This window comes from Sinohyriopsis cumingii, chromosome 14 (genome assembly GCF_028554795.1).
Source record: "Sinohyriopsis cumingii isolate HCF-2022 chromosome 14, ASM2855479v2, whole genome shotgun sequence".
In the NCBI taxonomy this organism is placed as follows: Eukaryota; Metazoa; Mollusca; class Bivalvia; order Unionida; family Unionidae; genus Sinohyriopsis; species Sinohyriopsis cumingii.
In genome coordinates, this window is record NC_142974.1 from 5,728,101 (window position 1) to 5,747,585 (window position 19,485).

The 19,485-nt window shown below is 37.2% G+C and overlaps 1 protein-coding gene across 2 annotated transcripts in view; it reads left to right on the top strand.

Moving 5' to 3' along the window:
- LOC149783133 (neo-calmodulin-like) overlaps positions 1 to 19,485 on the top strand; it is a 233,638-nt gene that overhangs the window by 73,636 nt on the left and 140,517 nt on the right. The gene's annotated exons all lie outside the window — the stretch shown is intronic.

The window sequence follows — 19,485 nt, forward strand, 5'->3', positions numbered from 1 at the left end:
CCAATGCAAACAACTTCACCTTGCACGGTGTCCCTGTTTAAGAAGTAGATAATTGCTGGTGGGGGGGGGGGGGCGAGTGGTCTAAAGCGCCAATCTTAATACGTTTAGGTGTTCTTTAAAACGATCGCTTTCAGTTAAGCAGTATTGGATTGTGGACTAAATGTGAGATTTACTTACCTTTGAAAGTTAAGAGCATACTAGCATGAAAAAGCTACGCATATACGAAATTAGAGATTTTTTGACAAGGTAAGTGCTTCAGTCAGCTTGGGCAGTACGTTTTGCAAAAGCAAATGTTAACGCAGTTTTATGAACAATTTTGCTGCGTTCGAACCAAAAAAAAGAATAAAAACAAAGAAAACACCAAGAAATAACAAAACAGCATCATAAAGAAACGAAAGCAAACAAACCTAAATAGCTTTTAAAGGATAAATTCAGAAATAGTTCATATACAAGACGGTGACATTTGCTTCCTAGGTATTGCTCATATTTCAAAGTATCAGGTACCAGTCCGAAACGGTTTATCATATCCCAAAGTTTCAAGTACCAGTCATAGACAGTTTATTATATCCCGAAGTATCAAGTACCAGTTATAAACAGTTATCATATTCCAAAGTTTTAAGTACCAGTCTGAAACGGTTTAGGTTTCTCGCGACATTACAAAAATCTTGATTTTTGTTTGGTATGGTGCTTTACGGCACAGCAACACACGTGGTTTATTTAGTGCCGATGCAGTTGGAGCAAATTCCTTTACTCAAGATACATTTGCTGATCCAGGAAGATCTGATGGTAGGATTCGAACCCACACCTTATCAGTCGTGCGTCCTGCACGCTAACCACTGAGCCACCGCTGCTCACACACCTCCTTACATCACTACATTTTTAAAATAAAATTTCATAAAATTAAGCACATGGAATAGTGTCTCGACGCCCCTCAGACTTGGACTCTGTGTGACAAAGAGAAATAATGAATGCAGTATGCATATATATGTACAGTTCCACAAACCATACCCCAAACTCTCCCCCGTTCCTACACATTTCCTTGGGTGGGGTTGCCTTGTTGTCTATAAAAGCATTGGAAAAATGTGGTAAAAATTCAGACCATAGTTTCCAATATTATTCCGTGAATATTAAAATTAGTTTTCTTTTCTGTGACATTTACGTCACTAATTTCGATTCGTGTTTACTAATAATTGATCTAGATATTTAATCTGCGGTAAGTATATTTGCTTATATACCGACATGCAAACAGTTACAGCTATAGATAGGTGAACTATTAGTTCCTCGGCTGGTTCTAAACAATTCAGAACTGCAAACAATTGTTCCGGAGAGATGTTCTTCGATATGAAACATTGTCACTATGTTGGCAGGAGGTTCTTCTCGGCTGCATAGTTTGTTGATTGATCGTTTTATTTGCAAATTAAGAAAAACGTGTTTTAGATCTAGGGAATGGCTTGTTTGAAATATTATTGACCTCGGTTCTAATGCAATTTAGATATCTGTTTTAATTGATTTAGCACAATTTCAAAGAAAGAGAAGATGGTTCCAATACAGTTTTATTACATTTCGTCTAGCCTGTGAATCAAATCGCTTCCAGCGAGGTAGCTGTTGAACTGATTCATATGTTAAATATTACTCTACCGTATATACTCGCTTATAAGGACTAACTGCAAAAATGATAACAAATCCTTATCTGCCGTCGCATATTACGCCGGCACATGAAGGTCTATGTTGCTTGTTCTACTGATGACTCCTAACAAACTCATCACGCGAAGGCAGACCTAGGTCTATACAGATGGAAGGTTGTTGTTTTTGTTGTAGGGTTTATCGCCATTTTTCATCACATGATATTCGAGCAATAAAGGTTCCCTTCTGCAGCTTTTTTGTTGTTGGTTTTGTAGGGTTTAACGCCATTTATCAGCACACGATATGCAATACATGGCGACCAGTATTAATGGTGGATGAAGAACCAGGAAAACCCCGGAAATAACCACCGACCCACGAGAAGCTACTGGCAAGCTTTCTCACATACCCACATTAGCCGAATCCGAGACTCGAACCCACGCAGAGGTGAGATGGTAGTGATCCGTAACGTAAAGCGTTTTAGACCATTTGAACACTCGGGGCCCCTGGAGGGTTGTAAGGGGGTTATAAAAGTTAAGTCTATTGTTTGTACCCTGATGTGCCACGTGGTCTTGTTTCGCTTGCGTAATCAGAAAATCACATGTTATGAACGCCGTGCGAGTTCACGCGTTTCGTGGAAACTATTACGTTGACGTTGCCTCCAAATATAACATTCTGTAGCAGTCACTTTGAGGGCCGGTCGGGTTGGGGTGGGGACAGGTACTTCAGTTGGAGTAGGTCACATAATTGAGGCAGTGTTGCTTCAATTGCGCCTGCACGCACATGCCTGGCTCTTTCTTGCCTCTGTAAGGGACCCTCAACCAAGATGCATATGGCTGTCAGTGGAGTGCGTTTTTGTCGAGTGTGTCGACCTCCACCCTTGGAGACAATATGTTTGTTAAAATACTTTATATTTGTGAATTTCGGAAGGTTTGTGTTCCCGTACCAATAAAGAGAGCATTTAAACTTTTGAGGAGCGCAAATATAGCAGGCTACCCGGCAATAATAGTGGCTCAAAACAATCGACCGACTGAGTTCATGAATATCACTGAATGGTGTAATTAAACGTAACATTACGTACCTCTCTAGTAAACACATTTATCCCAACCATATGCATAAGTTTAATGAAAGCACTTAACCCCTTTATTACTATCGTTAGTTTTCGTTGTTGAAAAATAACATTGACAAAACAACCGACACCCCAACAACCCACTCATCTCACAAACGTATGGTTCTCTTCTGTTCGGTAAACCTCAGCAAACCTTTACAAACTACTTTGTAAACCGGACGAAACACGTTTTCAAAATGCTCTTTCACGCATTATTTCTTTTACGTACATTGGATATACCAAAATCCTACGGCAGAGATGTAATTATGCCTTAGTATTTATCATGGTTGGATTTTATATATATGTGTGTGTGTGTGTCTGTATGTGTGTGTGTGACTTTAACGTATTATTATTTCTTTCTTTCTTATTTGATATATACAACATTCCATACACACACACACATACAAATATATATATATATATATATATATATATATATATATATATATATATATATATATATATATATATATATATATATATATATATATATATATATGTCATGAAGGTCTCTTGTGAGATGACATCGCGTTGAGCCATATGACTTGTCAGTCAGTTAGTTTTGCCCATCACCCCTGCCGAGGTATAGGCCACCCACAAAAGATCACCAGCGGCTTCTTTACTGTACCATCCACTCGAGCTGACTCCAGTCGTGACCCATTTTAGTGGTGTCCGCCTCAAGGTCGCGTCGCCAGGTGTTTCTTGGTCGGCCTCTTCTCCGTTCGCCTTGAGGGTTCCACCACAATGCCTGTTTGGTAATATTGCTTGGCGGCTTACGTAGGGTGTGTCCTATCCATGCCCACTTTCTCTTGATCTGGGAGGTTCTCTGTCACAGGTTGGGAGGTTCTCTGCCACATGTTGATGTTGCTGATGGTGTTTGGTCAGCGGATCTGGAGAGTTCTTAGGCAGCTGTTGATAAAGGTCTGAACTCTTTTACGGTCGGCTTGGTGGTTCTCCAGGTCTTTGCTCCATACAGTAGGACTGACTTCACTTTGGAGTTGAACAGTCTGATCTTGGTAGTCAAGGAAATTTCTTTTGATCTCCAGATGTTCTTCAGCTGTATGAAAGCTGCTCTCACCTTTCCGATCTTTGCCTTGACGTATGCGTCTGTGCCACCCTTCTGGTTGATAATGCTGACCAGGTACGTGAAGGACTTCACCTATTACAGGGGACTTCCCTGCAGTGTGACCAGGTTGTTACTGGCATAGTTGATATTGAGGATCCTGGTCTTGTCTTTGTGGATGTTGAGGCCAACATGTGCTGATGTGGCTGCTAGTACGTTGGTCTTGTCCTGCATTTGCTGCTGATAATGAGACAAGAGCGCTAGGTCATCGGCAAAGTCAAGGTCATCAAGCTGACTCCACAATGTCCACTGGATCCCATTTCTCCGCCCAGTGGTAGACGTCTTCATAATCCAGTAGATAGCGAGAAGGAAGTGAAACGGCGACACCATGCAGCATTGGTTCACTCCAGTCCGCACTTGGAAACTGTCTGTCTTCTATCCGGCATGAATGATTTTGCCGGAGATTCCGTTATAAGCGTTCTTGATCAGGTGCACCAGCTTGGTTGCGATGCCGTAGTGGCGAATAAGTTTTCAGAGTGTCTGTGGGTCTGCGTTGTCGAATGCCACCTCGTAATGGACAAAGTTGATGTAGAGCGAAAACTTCCACTCCAACGATTGCTCGACTCAAATGCGACGAGTAGCTATTTGGTCCGTACACGATCTGTTCTGCCGGAAGCCAGCTTGCTTATCTCGTAATTGTCGACGGCCTCCCTCATCCTCTCCAAGAGGACCAGGTTGACGACTTTCCCTGGTACTGACAAGGGTGTGATTCCTCTGTAGTTGGAACAGTTGCTGATATCGCCTTTCTTTGGGATCTTGACGAGGTTTTCATCCGTCCAGTCAGTCGTATTTCTTTCTCCTCCAGATCGTCTCAAAGAAGGGGTATAGCATTTCCACTGAAGTCGCTAGGTGTGCTCTCTGGGGGTTTCTGCTGGGATGTCGATGATTTGTACACTTATTATTATTAGAAGAAGTAGTAGTAGTAGTAGTAGTAGTAGTAGTAGTATCAGTAGTAAAAATGTCTTTGGCGGTGATGAATCGTGGGGCTAGGTTCATAAATCGGTCCAATAGCCAAGCAGATGACAGGAGTGAGTGATTGTGGATTTGCGAAACACAGACATATGCGAGGAGAGTGAAAACAACCCCGAAATATATTTACATAATTACTCCAGTGTAACACAAATTTTAACTGGAATTATTTGCAACACTGTTTAAAAGAGCGAAACTTGTTCACATTTTGAGTTAGATTTTGCACGTGAAGTCTTCAGGAAGAAACTATTTGTTTGGTTTGTATTAGTTCTAAATTTCGGCACAAAATCATAGCTCATTTAGTAGAGCATTTGTCTTGCAATCTAAAGGTTGCGGATTCGATATCTGATTATGGCATCCCAGGTCGGTAGCCTTGGTGTGTCCTTAGAAATTACGATTAGATCCCATTCCATCGGCATGATGTAGCCAATAATATGGTAATCCAAAAATAACTTTGTGTAATCCGTTTTACTCCAGGACACCTTAGTGGTTGTATCGTCAGATGTTGCAGGTAGCGGGTGCGAACACCGCCCGAGTCTTACCAGTGACTTATAAAAATGGTATCAGCAGCTGCTTCGCTTAGCGCTTACTATAAAGTGAGTGGTTTTAGTGTCGGATGTTGCGGGTAGCGGATGCGAACCCCGCCCGAGTCTTACCAATGACTTATAAAAATGGTACTAGGAACTGCCTCGCTTAGCACTCACTATAAAGTGTTAGGACTTGTCGTTCTGGCGTCACGATAATGTGACTCGATGGGACATGATGCTACATGTCTGCAGTATGATGCCCCAGTGTTAGACATCACTATAATCTGCAAACTGCAGACATCGTAGCGATATGTTAAAAATGCTAAAGCTACATTAAACATACTCCCCCCCCCCCCAAACACACGTTTAGCCTTTCAAAACTCAGTCATAAAGCAGGACGCATAATACCACAGGCAGAAATAACTCAATACAAAATCCGCGTAGAATTTGCACATTTAGTAAATCACCATTTTAATTGTTGGCTGGGGGTGGGTGCATGGACGCACGCACATAGGTGCAAACGTTTACCCCCATTTCACCTCAACCACATATTTTTGCCTACATCCGTAAAATTTAATAACTGACCACTACATGTTTGCCCCCTCCCCCAAAATAATTCAGCGGAAGTCCCTGATTGGGTGAGAGCTATGATTTTCTCTGTATCTAAGATTTTCTTTTTTAAATACCTGACGCTATTTTTTTTTATCATTCAACACACAGCAAGAATATCTTTGTGAAACTGTTTGGGGTCTGGGGTTTAATTTAAAAAAAAAACAAAACAGATCCTAGTCCCCCCCCCCCTCCCTCGTCTTAGAAAAGAAAAAGAACAAAACAACAAAACTGAAAAAAACAATAAATGGTCATTTCCTTAAAGGTCTGTGTTCAAAACCGGACGGTTGCTGGGAACGGGCAGTGTTGAACGAGTTACTCGTGTATCACCGTGTCTCGTAGTTTCAAATGCGAAACATCCAAGTCTTGATAAAGAACAGGTTTTCTTGATGACTGCTGAATTCAGACCGAAGGAAAGGGTAACCAGCGTACCTTTATAGCCAGGCATTCGCTTTTAAATGAGAGTACATCCGTTTATATTGCTTTTGTTTTTGTTTTTCTCTTTATTTCTTGTGTAAAGTACCACGAAGCTGCTAAAAATATAGAACCCGAACAGTCATTATCATAATGATTATGCAGTTTTCTAGTGTATGCGTGTCAATTATTTTTTGGTGTGTGTGTGTGTGGGGGGGGACCTTGAGCCAGTCAAATGGGCTTTGATTGGATTGGTTAATGTGTTGTGTCCTTGAGCAAAACACTTATTTGCACTGAACATGTAGTTGTCGGCCAAGATACTCGCAAATTATAGGGTTTAAACGACTTTAAAAAAGTATTGCCTTTTCGATAACCGACTGATCTGCTTGAGTGAGAAGTCATTTTACAGGATTGTATTTTCCATCCTGCACTAAGGGACAGACCATCTGATTTTCCTAGCGGAATGTGGGGGTGCTTGTATTTTCTTTCAAGCCGATATATATATATATATATATATATATATATATATATATATATATATATATATATATATATATATATATATAATGGATTTACTTTTTTTCTTCGATTAAATCAAAGCAAGAATTTTTGGGTGAAAGAAATTGTTTTCAAAACAATCCTATGTCCTCTCGCCCGCCCCTCTCTCCCGTTAAATCGACGGTCCCTAGTAAAATACAAGATTTTCCTCATGTATGCGATAATAGTCAATCTTAATGGGTTACTTTAGTTGAGAAGTAGAAACCCCCACAAAAAAAAACAAGTTTTCAATGAATAGAAACAGATGTGGTTAGAAAATAAAGCGAGTAATTGGTACAACAAGAGCAAACTAAACTTACACTACCATTTTATCTCAATTTTAATCATGTTTGATCCAACTTTGAATGTTAATTTATGAGTATACAGGACATGTCACTTTGAAATTTACACAAACTTTAACACAAATTAACCGTATATCATGTTCTTCGCCAAGGTAAACTGATGACGCACGTTGTGAAATACTTTTAAGCTAAATTATTAACCCTGTGTGATTTGGAACAATGATAGGGTAGTCAATTCCGGTAAGAGATATCGATAAGGTCCGAGACGATATGGTTTTCAAACCAAAACATTTCACAAACGCTTAGGTGATTGTCTGCAGTTATCAGCATTTTGATGTAATTAACAACTTACATATATAAAATTAAACAACACGGATGTTCATTGAATTTGAGGCATTTTAGTTTAACTATGTTTTGGCCTAGTGCAAGAAAACGACTGTTTATAACCGAACAAGCAGTTTATGACGCAATCAAATAGTACTACGCTTGCAGGCAACGTACAGTCGTTCCCACGGCTTATGCATGGTACTAGACCGACAACGCGTTAGATCTTCATCAGAACGGAGCAAGAATAAAAACCCTCATTGAAAACAGTCATACTCGTACCGATATGGCCCACGAGTCGAGTACAAAGTTAAGTCATATAAGACTAACCACTTAATGCTGAGTGCCAAGCGAGGCAACTATTAGTACTATTTCTATAAGTCGTTGGTTATTGTTCGGTCAGTGTTCGCGCCCGCGACCACCCACATTCGACTCAGTAAACACTAAGGTCTTTGGTATGAATCGGCGGGGGTTGCAATCCGCGACCGCCCGCATCTAACCACTAGGCCAATGGAGCAGTCTTTTAAAACCACTACCTGTTTGCCTGAACCCCTCTCCAACCACCCAAACCAATTCTACATTCGCCTCTGGTCTAATCATCTGGCTTCATGGCTTAATTAATTAAGGCTACTGTAGTATGTGTGGATCGTAGTAGCATTGCTGAAATCACTGCGCTTTGATCATGCCACGTCATGAATACGGTCTTGAAGTTTATTGCTTTTTTTCCTGTCCGTCAAAACTCGAATAAATGTCGCGTTTAGGTTAGGGACTGTGTACTGTAAATATAATGAGATATTTGCATTAAATAGGACTGCCTCAGCTAATTCAACAAGAACACGCACACCCGCAAAAAAAAAAACAAAAAAAAAACGCCACAAATAAAAAAGACATTAAAAATAATGCATAGGATATATGTCGGTGAAGTAATTTAGAGAGCAATCATGCATTTTATCGCTGTAATTTTTTTCGAGAAGTTGGGAATGATAGAAAAAGATGCACTTGTTTCTTCTCGGTTTAAGTATGTTTCGTAAATTAGGTATGCTGTTAAGTATGTTCATCTAATTCGTCTTTTAAGTCATAAGCATCCGACATAAATAACAGAAGGGGCTCAGCATCGGTTACACATACAAGAGATTGGTTTGATTGGTTGTGTGACGGTACAATAATAAAAGTAGGTTGTTTATTGTCGAGGCAACTCGAGTAAATTGCATTGTTCCAAGACACAACAGATGTTTAAAAGTGTAAAATGCATGAACTCGAATTAAGATAGACACAATACAAAATGAAGTAACTAGGTATACCAAATCGTCTCAAACCACATGCTCCTTTATCAACACTGGCCACAAGTACATAGATATCCTCGTTTCACACGAACATGCATACACTTGTGCAGCCAAGCAGTGCGAGCCTTTGACATAATATGACCTTTCAGGTTGTTTCAATGAGCCAGTAAGAGTTTCCCTTCCAAGCAAAGTCACTTATTCATCAATAGGACGGTCATATTCATTGATGCTTATGATATGGTTATTTGTTTAATATGGCGCATTCTGTTCCTGTGGAATCGTGAAAAATGAGGAAATCTCTGCAAAGGCAACCAGTGAGTGATAAAGAAGTCTCGCGGATTATCACCCGTGTCTTGCTACAGTGGGTACCTTTAGGACTCACGGTACTAATTCCACTCCAATGGTAAACATATGGAAACACTGTCATATTTAAAATTCAATAACTTAAAATTTATGGGTGCTGATAATGACACCTATAATTTTTCGTGCACATCTAACCTTGGTGCAAGCTTATGTGTGGAGAACACCATATGACCCGCGGCAATTTGTTTACATACGTGTGCATGAAACACGTGTTATTGATTCTGCACCAAATGAATCAGGTGCTACTTTCAGTATTGAGTACTCCTGAGTCAAGCCTGTAAAAATGCTAAAATTGCATCAGTAGAAATTTGTCAATATTTTTTTTACATTACATATAGGATAAGCTCTCAAAAGATATTTTTCCTAAAATTTTAATTTTCATTATTAACCAATTATGGACCACCAAACCTGTAAATACTCTATTATTTCTTCACCCATTTCTAGACTGGTTCACAGTTCTTCCGTATAATTAGTACCGTGTGTCCTATAACCAGATTTAATTTTTTTTGAAAAAGTTGTATTTTACTCCTTGATATTAGAGCATAATTGTAAGAAAGAATTGGCCATGCTTGTGCATGGATAATAGTGCAATAGCATTTTATGTGATACCAATATCTATAGTTAAATTGCATCCGCATTACATGTTGCTGTGTTGTATTGTACTTATTAATGGCTTATTCTTGTTATTAAAATAATTGTTTTCTGCCTTTGTATCTTCATGTTATCTTTCTATGGCATGCATGCTACACAAAATAAACACAAGCATGCTGACATCAGCAAGTATGACATCACAGGGTATCAAATTACATGATGCATTGTATTTTCATCTCTCACTGGCTATAAGACAAGTTTTAAATGTTTTAAATTTCAAAATTGCATTTCTTTTCTTGCTGACTCTCACAGAAATAAGATACAGTGCATCCCTATTCACATCAATCAAACAAAAAAAATAAGTGTGCCACATGACAGGTCAAAATGATAGGAGGCCATTGCCCTTTTGTGACTAAAACAAATACACACACCCATGAAGCATCAAGAGATGCTGACATTCCAAACTTATTTAAACTATCATCACATGTGATTCATGACCCCCAAATGTTAATAAAAAGGTATAAAAGCCAAAGAAGAGTTCCATAAGCTTTATTATACTGAATAATTAAATAACATAGTGCTACTTTTTAGTATAAAACTATGGGGAAGGGTGAATAAGCAAAGAATAGACAGAGTAATTTCTTCAAGCCTGGTAATGTTCCCCACAACAAGGGGGGGGGGGATGTATATCAACCCAAATAACACATCAACATGAGGTATGTTATATAAGGACAACAAGAGACAAATTTGAAAAAGCTATCCAAAGTTCCTATAATGCTGACATTGATGTTGGAGACAGAAAGTGTATGCACAAACTGTTATGACTCAAGCTAGTAAGTATGCTGGAGGTGGAGAAATGTGTGAAAAACTTTGCTATGTCAAGACAAGTTCATGTCTCTATGCAATATGCAGACACTGATAAAAATTGTCACTGAATACACTACTTGTTAAATTTAAGTAATAGAACTGAATTGCATATTGAAGTTGTCTAATACATAAATATATACCTACATTTACCCAAAGCTCATAAAAAGTTAAGAAAAAGTCTCAAAATCATTACTGTGGCTACTTTCCACTATAAGCAGTGTTAAATTACTTACTTTTTAATATAAAGCTGAAAAAATGCATACATTATTTAACAAAAGAGAAACAAAGCAAACATTGCAATCACTCAATTACAGTCAAAGGGGAGGTAATACACCTTGATTTGGCAAACCAAATAGCAAGCTCTAATTTACAGCTAAATGATTCCTTACTATTATTTGATGGTAAGAACAGAGCAATGTAGGTTTGATAAATAGCTTTTGTTTCAAATATGAAACCATATTTCTGACATGAAGCTTGTTTTCATTTATTCACAACAACATATATGGTGAACAAAACACATATCACTTAGTGCACGCAGTAATGAAATGCTGAGATTTGGAATAATGTGTTCTGAGACCACAAGTTGCAACACCCTGAGTATAAAGGTTTTCTATCATGGGACTCGGTACATGAAGAAAAAAGAGATCTGGTTTGGTGGGAGAGAGCAGTATGTTCACCATGCAGTTATACATCAAGAATGTTTCAACTGTATGAAGGGAGGTTGGGGAAGAAAAACTGCCTGTGTAAAGAATGCAATACAGATAGGACTTTTGCAGACTTATATTGGGAATGAAGGGTTGAAAACTATTATTTTAAGTGAAAATGTCCCTCCCTGCTCCCTCAACAAAAGGAATGCAGAAAAGTTCCAATACTGTTTGCCCAAAAATGTAATGTACCAATATGAGAAACATGCTGAACATAGAATAGGTGTCAAGGAGTTTAATTCTAGGATAAGAAATAAGACCGGTATAACTGATATTCAATGTGACTCGACATATAATAATTAAATTTACAGGTTGAGGCAATGCAGCATGTGCAGTTTTGTGCACAGTCCTTATTTTTACAATGTTCTCTGCTTTGATCTGCTGAGTGTGTCTCTAAAGTTAAATGATCAGTACTGATACATAAGTGATTGTGACATAAGTGGCTTACATACAAAATCTACCCCACCACACCCCATTTTGGGGAATTATTGCATGTGTTAAATGGTATTTAAACATACAGGCCAATCTATGGCTACCATCATATGAAATTCTGCCATCAGGCCATACTATGCTCTTTTCCCTATGGTCTGAGCTATCTACTTCCACTCTCCAGTGTATAAAACCATCCCCATCTGTCTTTTGTATAGATATTTTCTCCAAAATCACATGCAAACCATGATAAAAAGACTCCATTATGATTGTCATATGTAAAAACCACCAAATTGATACCCTGGATGCATGTGGTAACCATGGAAACAACAAGCTCCTATTATGGTATAGGTCGCATATAGGACTCACGGTACTAATTCCACTCCAATGGTAAACATATGGAAACACTGTCATATTTAAAATTCAATAACTTAAAATTTATGGGTGCTGATAATGACACCTATAATTTTTCGTGCACATCTAACCTTGGTGCAAGCTTATGTGTGGAGAACACCATATGACCCGCGGCAATTTGTTTACATACGTGTGCATGAAACACGTGTTATTGATTCTGCACCAAATGAATCAGGTGCTACTTTCAGTATTGAGTACTCCTGAGTCAAGCCTGTAAAAATGCTAAAATTGCATCAGTAGAAATTTGTCAATATTTTTTTTACATTACATATAGGATAAGCTCTCAAAAGATATTTTTCCTAAAATTTTAATTTTCATTATTAACCAATTATGGACCACCAAACCTGTAAATACTCTATTATTTCTTCACCCATTTCTAGACTGGTTCACAGTTCTTCCGTATAATTAGTACCGTGTGTCCTTTATAGGACACACGGTACTAATGATATGGCAAAATGGGAACCAGCCTGGAAATGGGTGAACATGAAATAGAGTATATATATGATTGGTTAATAATGTAAGTTATGTTTTAGGAAAAATAATCTTTTGAGAGCTTCTCCTAGTTGTAAGTGGGGAAAAATAGTGGCATTGTTTTATTGATTGAATTTCAGTCCTTAAACAGTGTTGAGTTTGGAACACTCATTACTAAAATTAGCACCTGACTCTTTGGTGCGGAATTGAAAGCACATGTTTCAAACACATGCAGGTCCAGAAAATGCCGCGGCTCATATCCGTTCCTCTGCACAGAAGCTGACATCCAGGTTTCATCTATACTGAATAATATAGGTTTGATCATGAGCACTCAAAAATTTTAAGTTATTGAATTATTAATATCATGGTATTTGCACAGGTATAATATGGGAACTGAATAAGTACCGGGAGTCCTATTAATATCAAGTTGTATTCTTGACCCGCCAGATCGTTTAACAGTATGATCTTATTCCATTATCCAATAAAGAGAGAGAGAGAGCGACCCGGTAATATCGGCTACTATTTATAGCCTACTGCACAAATAAATTTTACCGTATGCATGCACAATGTTGCTAAAGACATTTTTTTCGACTTTAGGCTGTCCGGCCTGTATTCACTGACAGGATTATTTATCTTGGATCGGGGGTACATAAACACACAGTGATGATATGAGCATGAGAAAGGGACAAGTCTATTTTTTTTCTCAGTTATTCGGACGATAACATATATAATTTGTGGTGATGTCATCCCAAGTGCGTTCTTGTATGTGTTAGAGCATAACGTACATGGATTTGTAATACAATTACGATGTCCTTGCACCCGGTTTCTTGACGAATGTCCACACGCCATTTTGGTGGGCTATCCTAAAGCATGAAATCTGTTGCATAATTCTACAGTGATCAAAATCTAAAACTCCGCATTATGTGTGGTTGGTTTGGTTTATTCCACTAAGGAGTTGATAACGGGGTTTTGAGCAAACAAAAGGTAAGGAGAAAGAGAGTCTAATTTGGTCACGTATCTGCTTCTTTCTTTAGAAATGAAAATCACATAACATAATTTATTTCCTCTTTCTGTTTATACTTTTTCATATTTACATTACGTTTTGAAGTATATTTACAACAAAGGGTGTGAAATTCCAGTCTGCCTTAGTCGAGTAGATGTGGAACCAAAGTTACCATTCGTTAAAAGGTACGTTGTTGTGGGGTTTAACGCCATTTTTCAGTATAGGGTAGGCTATACATGGCGGCCAGTATTAATGGTGGAGGAAGAACCTTGGAAAACTCTGGGAAGAACCACCGACAGACGAGAAGCTACTGGCAAGCTTTCTCATTTACCCATGTTAGCTGAACCTGAGACTCGAACCCATGCGGACAGAGGTGAGATGGCAGTGATCTGGGACGGTGAACGCTTTATAGCACTCAGGCCGTCCTGAAAGGTACGATGTATGTTGGACTTATTAGATGACCCTGATAAACAGAAAGGAAATTTTTTAATAATTGGCTGTCCAGGTAGCCTGATCTTAGGATGATAACGACACATTTTGTCCGAAATATTTTACATATGGCATGGGCAATTTTTTTTTTCACTTTCTATCCAAGGAATGCTTGTATATGTTTTAACAGTGTAAAAGACGATACAGTATGTCCTTTAAACGTATATAAATATTGTTAAATATTGCTAAAACGTTTTGTGCAGAGAGAGAGAGAGAGAGAGAGAAAGAGAGAGAGAGATAAATGCTTCAGCCATGAAAAAGAATACGTTGTACTTGTATTAAACATAAACTGTCACACAAACACATACTGTTTCACACATTATAATAATCGCTTGCGCATTTTCATTTGTAGTCTATATTCATTTGGAATATAAAATCATTACTAAGAACGAAAAACAGGCTGATTTATTCTTAGGTACTGAGGACAGGATTTCTGAAAGATGTTTTAGAAATGTGCTGATAACTGTGTACTTTTGTGACATTTTGGTTAGGCTGGTCTTCATTGAGATTCAGATGCGTCGATTTAGAACAGTTTTTTTTTTTAAATTGTCCATTTCCATATACATTACAATATTGAACTTAGCAATCTGAATATAGACCACTAAAGAAACTATACAGTTTTGTCTTTTAAATAGGTGCCGCCATGAAAGTCAAGTTTAAAAACGTTTTTATGAAATATTGCTCATGTATGAGCATGTGTCGGTAATATAAATGTTTTCGCTTGTACAGGTTTCACTATATTCACTGTATATATATATATATATATATATATATATATATATATATATATATATATATATATATATATATATATATATATATATATAACCCAATGTAAGTGCTACTTGCATTTGCGTCTCCGTTTATAGCTTTCTTAGAATTTAGTGATTATTTGTTGAACATAGGATGTCGGTGTTGGGAAGATCTTTCTCATCTCTAGTAATTAGCCAGTTTCCAGGAGCATACGTTATAATGTGCGGCATTCGTTACACTTAATTACAACATAGACTAGTATAGTAAAATCGACCATCCCTAATTTCTTAAGATATGGAATTACCTAATGTATTTTTGGTAGAAGTATTTAGTTATTTTATATATGAATAATTCATAGTATTGGGTGCGTTGGACGTACTAATATCCAGCTTGGAAAGGTTTACTGAAGAATCATACAATAATGAAACAATACATACTTAGCGAGTATGAAATTAGGTTTGCGTAATCTATGGCAATTGGGTTATAAAAGGAAAATTGCTGTAGTATTTTCGCGTTTAAGAACCTTCCATTTGACATCGACTGTGGTCATTCATATATATATATATATATATATATATATATATATATATATATATATATATATATATATATATATATATATATATATATATATATATATATATATATATTTCTTTGGACACCAGTTTATGGTTGATTGGATACCCCCTATATACAGGTTTTTATATTTCTGAATTAAGACATTATGCATCATAACATTCGTCCCTATTATGGAGTAGTCAGGGTTTAACAGTTTCACATTATCCACAGGACTTGTGAAAATGGAAAAATGTTCTAATATTTTAAAAAGCGTGTTACAGAATATTTAGATGTTTACCTTGAATGTCGTATTACTTAGTTCACATTTATTTGAAAGGATACATCATCCTAACAGTTTAGTGCCACTCACCATTTTTATTTATTTGGAAATTTGTTTGAATTGGCACCAATTATCCATTTGTGTCCGGATTTGCCGTTAAGCCATCATAAATACATACATACATACATACATACATACATACACACACACACACACACACACACACACACACACACACACACACACACACACACACACACACACACATACATACATACACACACACACACATACATACATACATACATACATACATACACACACACACACATACATACATACATACATACATACATACATACATACATACATACATACATACATACATACATACATACATACATACATACATACATACATACATACATACATACATACATACATATTGCACTTATTATTGTTGGGATTTGGATCAAGTTCAGTTTCTGTTAACTGAGATATGATCGTTTATTAATCAGATAGTGTTTCTGCATGATGTCTAGTCAAACCCAGAGTTGTTCTTCAAATATTCTGATGTTCGGAACAGTGGGAATGGTGTAGAACTCAGTTTGAATTCAGAATTATTAATCGATTAATTAGTCATTTAACTGATAGTAACTGATGCTAGTACGATTCAATGGTAATCGATTAATTGGTTATTTAACTAACAGTAATTGATGTGGGACCAAATCAATTAATGATAATCGATTGTTGTTTAAATGACAATAACCGATGCTGGACCAAATCAGTTAATGGTGATCGAGTGTTATTTACCTAACAGTAATTGATGCGGGACCAAATCAGTTAATGGTGATCGAGTGTTATTTAAATGGCAATAACCGATGCAGGACCAAATCAGTTAATGGTGATCGAGTGTTATTTACCTAACAGTAATTGATGCGGGACCAAATCAGTTAATGGTGATCGAGTGTTATTTAAATGGCAATAACCGATGCAGGACCAAATCAGTTAATGGTGATCGAGTGTTATTTACCTAACAGTAATTGATGCGGGACCAAATCAGTTAATGGTGATCGAGTGTTATTTAAATGGCAATAACCGATGCTGGACCAAATCAGTTAACGATAATACAGAAGATTTCTCTCGAGTCTGTTAATGGTTATGTAGCGTTCTTTTCTATTTTCTTGTAGACTCGAGAAATTCATTAAATCCGTTTAACCAATAAAGGGGCGAGCTGGAAAAATATTATTATTATTATTATTATTGTTATTATTATTATTATTATTATTATTTCTTCGACAAATCGAAGGACATAACAATTCAGAACACAGTAAGGTTAATGATTTACATTGAAATATCACTGTGGGTCCTGTCATTGGGTACCAAAAAAAAAATTCTGCAGAAAAGAAGGAGGTGTTTCGAATTCCGCGTTTGTATTACGTAAAAAATGTCAGTTCTCTTGTAGGGATATTTAATTCAGATCTAAGTAAGATTTTCTTTTCAGGTTCAAATCTTATTAGGTTTGACTTGGGGTTTAAAACTAAGCAGGAGTTTCAGAAGTAAGCATGTTTCGCTTAGGTTTCGCTCTACATTTTTTCTGATAATGCATTTGTGGACGTTTGCTTCAGACATTCGATTCTGGAATGCGATGATCATACATGTATTTTCGCCCGTATCTTGCTACGATGGTCCAAAGCGAGCGAGCAAGCGAGCGAGAGAGAGAGAGAGAGAGAGAGAGAGAGAGAGAGAGAGAGAGAGAGAGAGAGAGACCTTTGGACATTTTCATATTTAGTTAATGATTATCGATTTTAGAACATAATAATAGGTTTAAGAAACAACTAAGCATTACATTACAATATGTGTGCCTCATAGCGAAAAATTTACCCTGCTGTTTCAACAGGCTATTGCAACGTTGTCTTTTTAAGTATATAATCACTAGACAAATCTTAGGAAAGTGTTCACACAAAGTTACGAGGAACCATACTGGTTTTCATCCAGCCCAAATTCTTTTTCCCATTCACTTCAGATTTCTACTTATTTTGTCCTTTGTTCATGATGGAGAGGAGGAACGGAACACAGAAAGGATTGCGATGAAATTGTGTGCCTAAATACATTACTTTAGAAAACGGGGATTATTAATATTTTTTATCATTCTTTCCATACGTCACTAATGATTAATGAATGCAAATTCATCATTGATAAATAGACCTAGAATAGACAGCATACATTTGCAAGGATATTTATATATGGGTATTATTGCGCCATGGGCGGATCACAATTTAATTTACCAACACTTTAAAATCCATGTCATTTTTAATCCAGTTTATGCATTTCTGGACGACGCATGACGACGGATGTCCTACAATACCATGATACCCTTCACTACTCTTCAATATTATTGTTCCGTTTTATTTACCGATCTATGCCGGTTTGGACTTAACTGAATTTCGATTTTTTAAAACATGTTTGTATACTTTTTATATAGCCAGGCATATCGGGATTATGTACTTTCATGATAATTTGTTGCTCAAATGAACTCATACATTGAGGTTTCGTTATGTTAGTGTATCGATCCTTGCCGGAAATTGAATTACTGGACCAGTTCGCTCTTAGGGTTAGCAAAAAGAAAGTCAATTCGTTAATGCAACAGAAAATAGACCTGTGCATGTCCAGCGGCATCAGGGATATACCATTATCATGAAACAATTCCGTAGAAAACCCCAATTCTTTTGGTATTGTATGACCTAGTCGATTACCATGCATAGGGTCAACAATTGGGAACTTAACCTCGGATGATAGGGGATGAAGTAGTAAGTAATTTTACACGGTAACCTTGAAAAGGAAATGAAAAAAGAAAATTAAAATGTTCTGTTCTTCAGTATAGTCCTAAATATTATCAAAATATACATGTTTAATTGCATCATATCTGCTCCACTCCACCCCCATCCAACAGGTTCATCGTAATGTTTTCTTAATTCCATATCATTTGTTTGTGAGGTGTTTACTTGTCATCGGGCTTGACTATAATTCACGTATTGTAGGTCAGCATCTTAAAGCTTTTAACGATTTATTTAAAAATTAGATTTTTAACGTAGCTTTAATAATTTGTCAGCTGCGTGGGTTGGAGTCTCGGATTCGGCTAGTGTGGGTATGTGAGAAAGCTTACCAGTAGCTTCTCTTGGGTCAGTGGTTCTTTCTGGGGTTTTCCCGGGTTCTTCCTGCACCATTAATACTGGCCGCCACATACATAATACTTTCTCACATGCCCACATTGGCCGAACCCGAGACTCGAACCCACGCAGACAGAGGTGACATGGCAATGATCTGTAACGGTGAGCGCTTTAGACCACTCGGTCACTCGGGACCCATTCCTTTGTTTTGTATCTATTGGACATTGAACAAATTAATATAATAGGCGGAACAACAGAGATGGCATAAATAAATACATAATACAGATATAAACGAAATAAAGAAAAAAGACTTGTACAAATCTTCATTTCAAGTTTAGTATATAAAGCGAGATTTCATCCGAATAAGCTAGTGATATTCAGGGAGAAACTATTTTCGTTGCCTATCATCTTCTCCGTCTTATCGTTTTCCTTTAATTGTATGCTTAAAAGCTAATCGTGTTAAGTAAAACGCAGTGTATTGTCGCCAGTTAATGGTTGTTATCCACTCTTTCGATCATCTGAGGTTCCATTATAAATGCACTTTTTAAAACGTTCGTTTCTGTATGTTGTTATATAT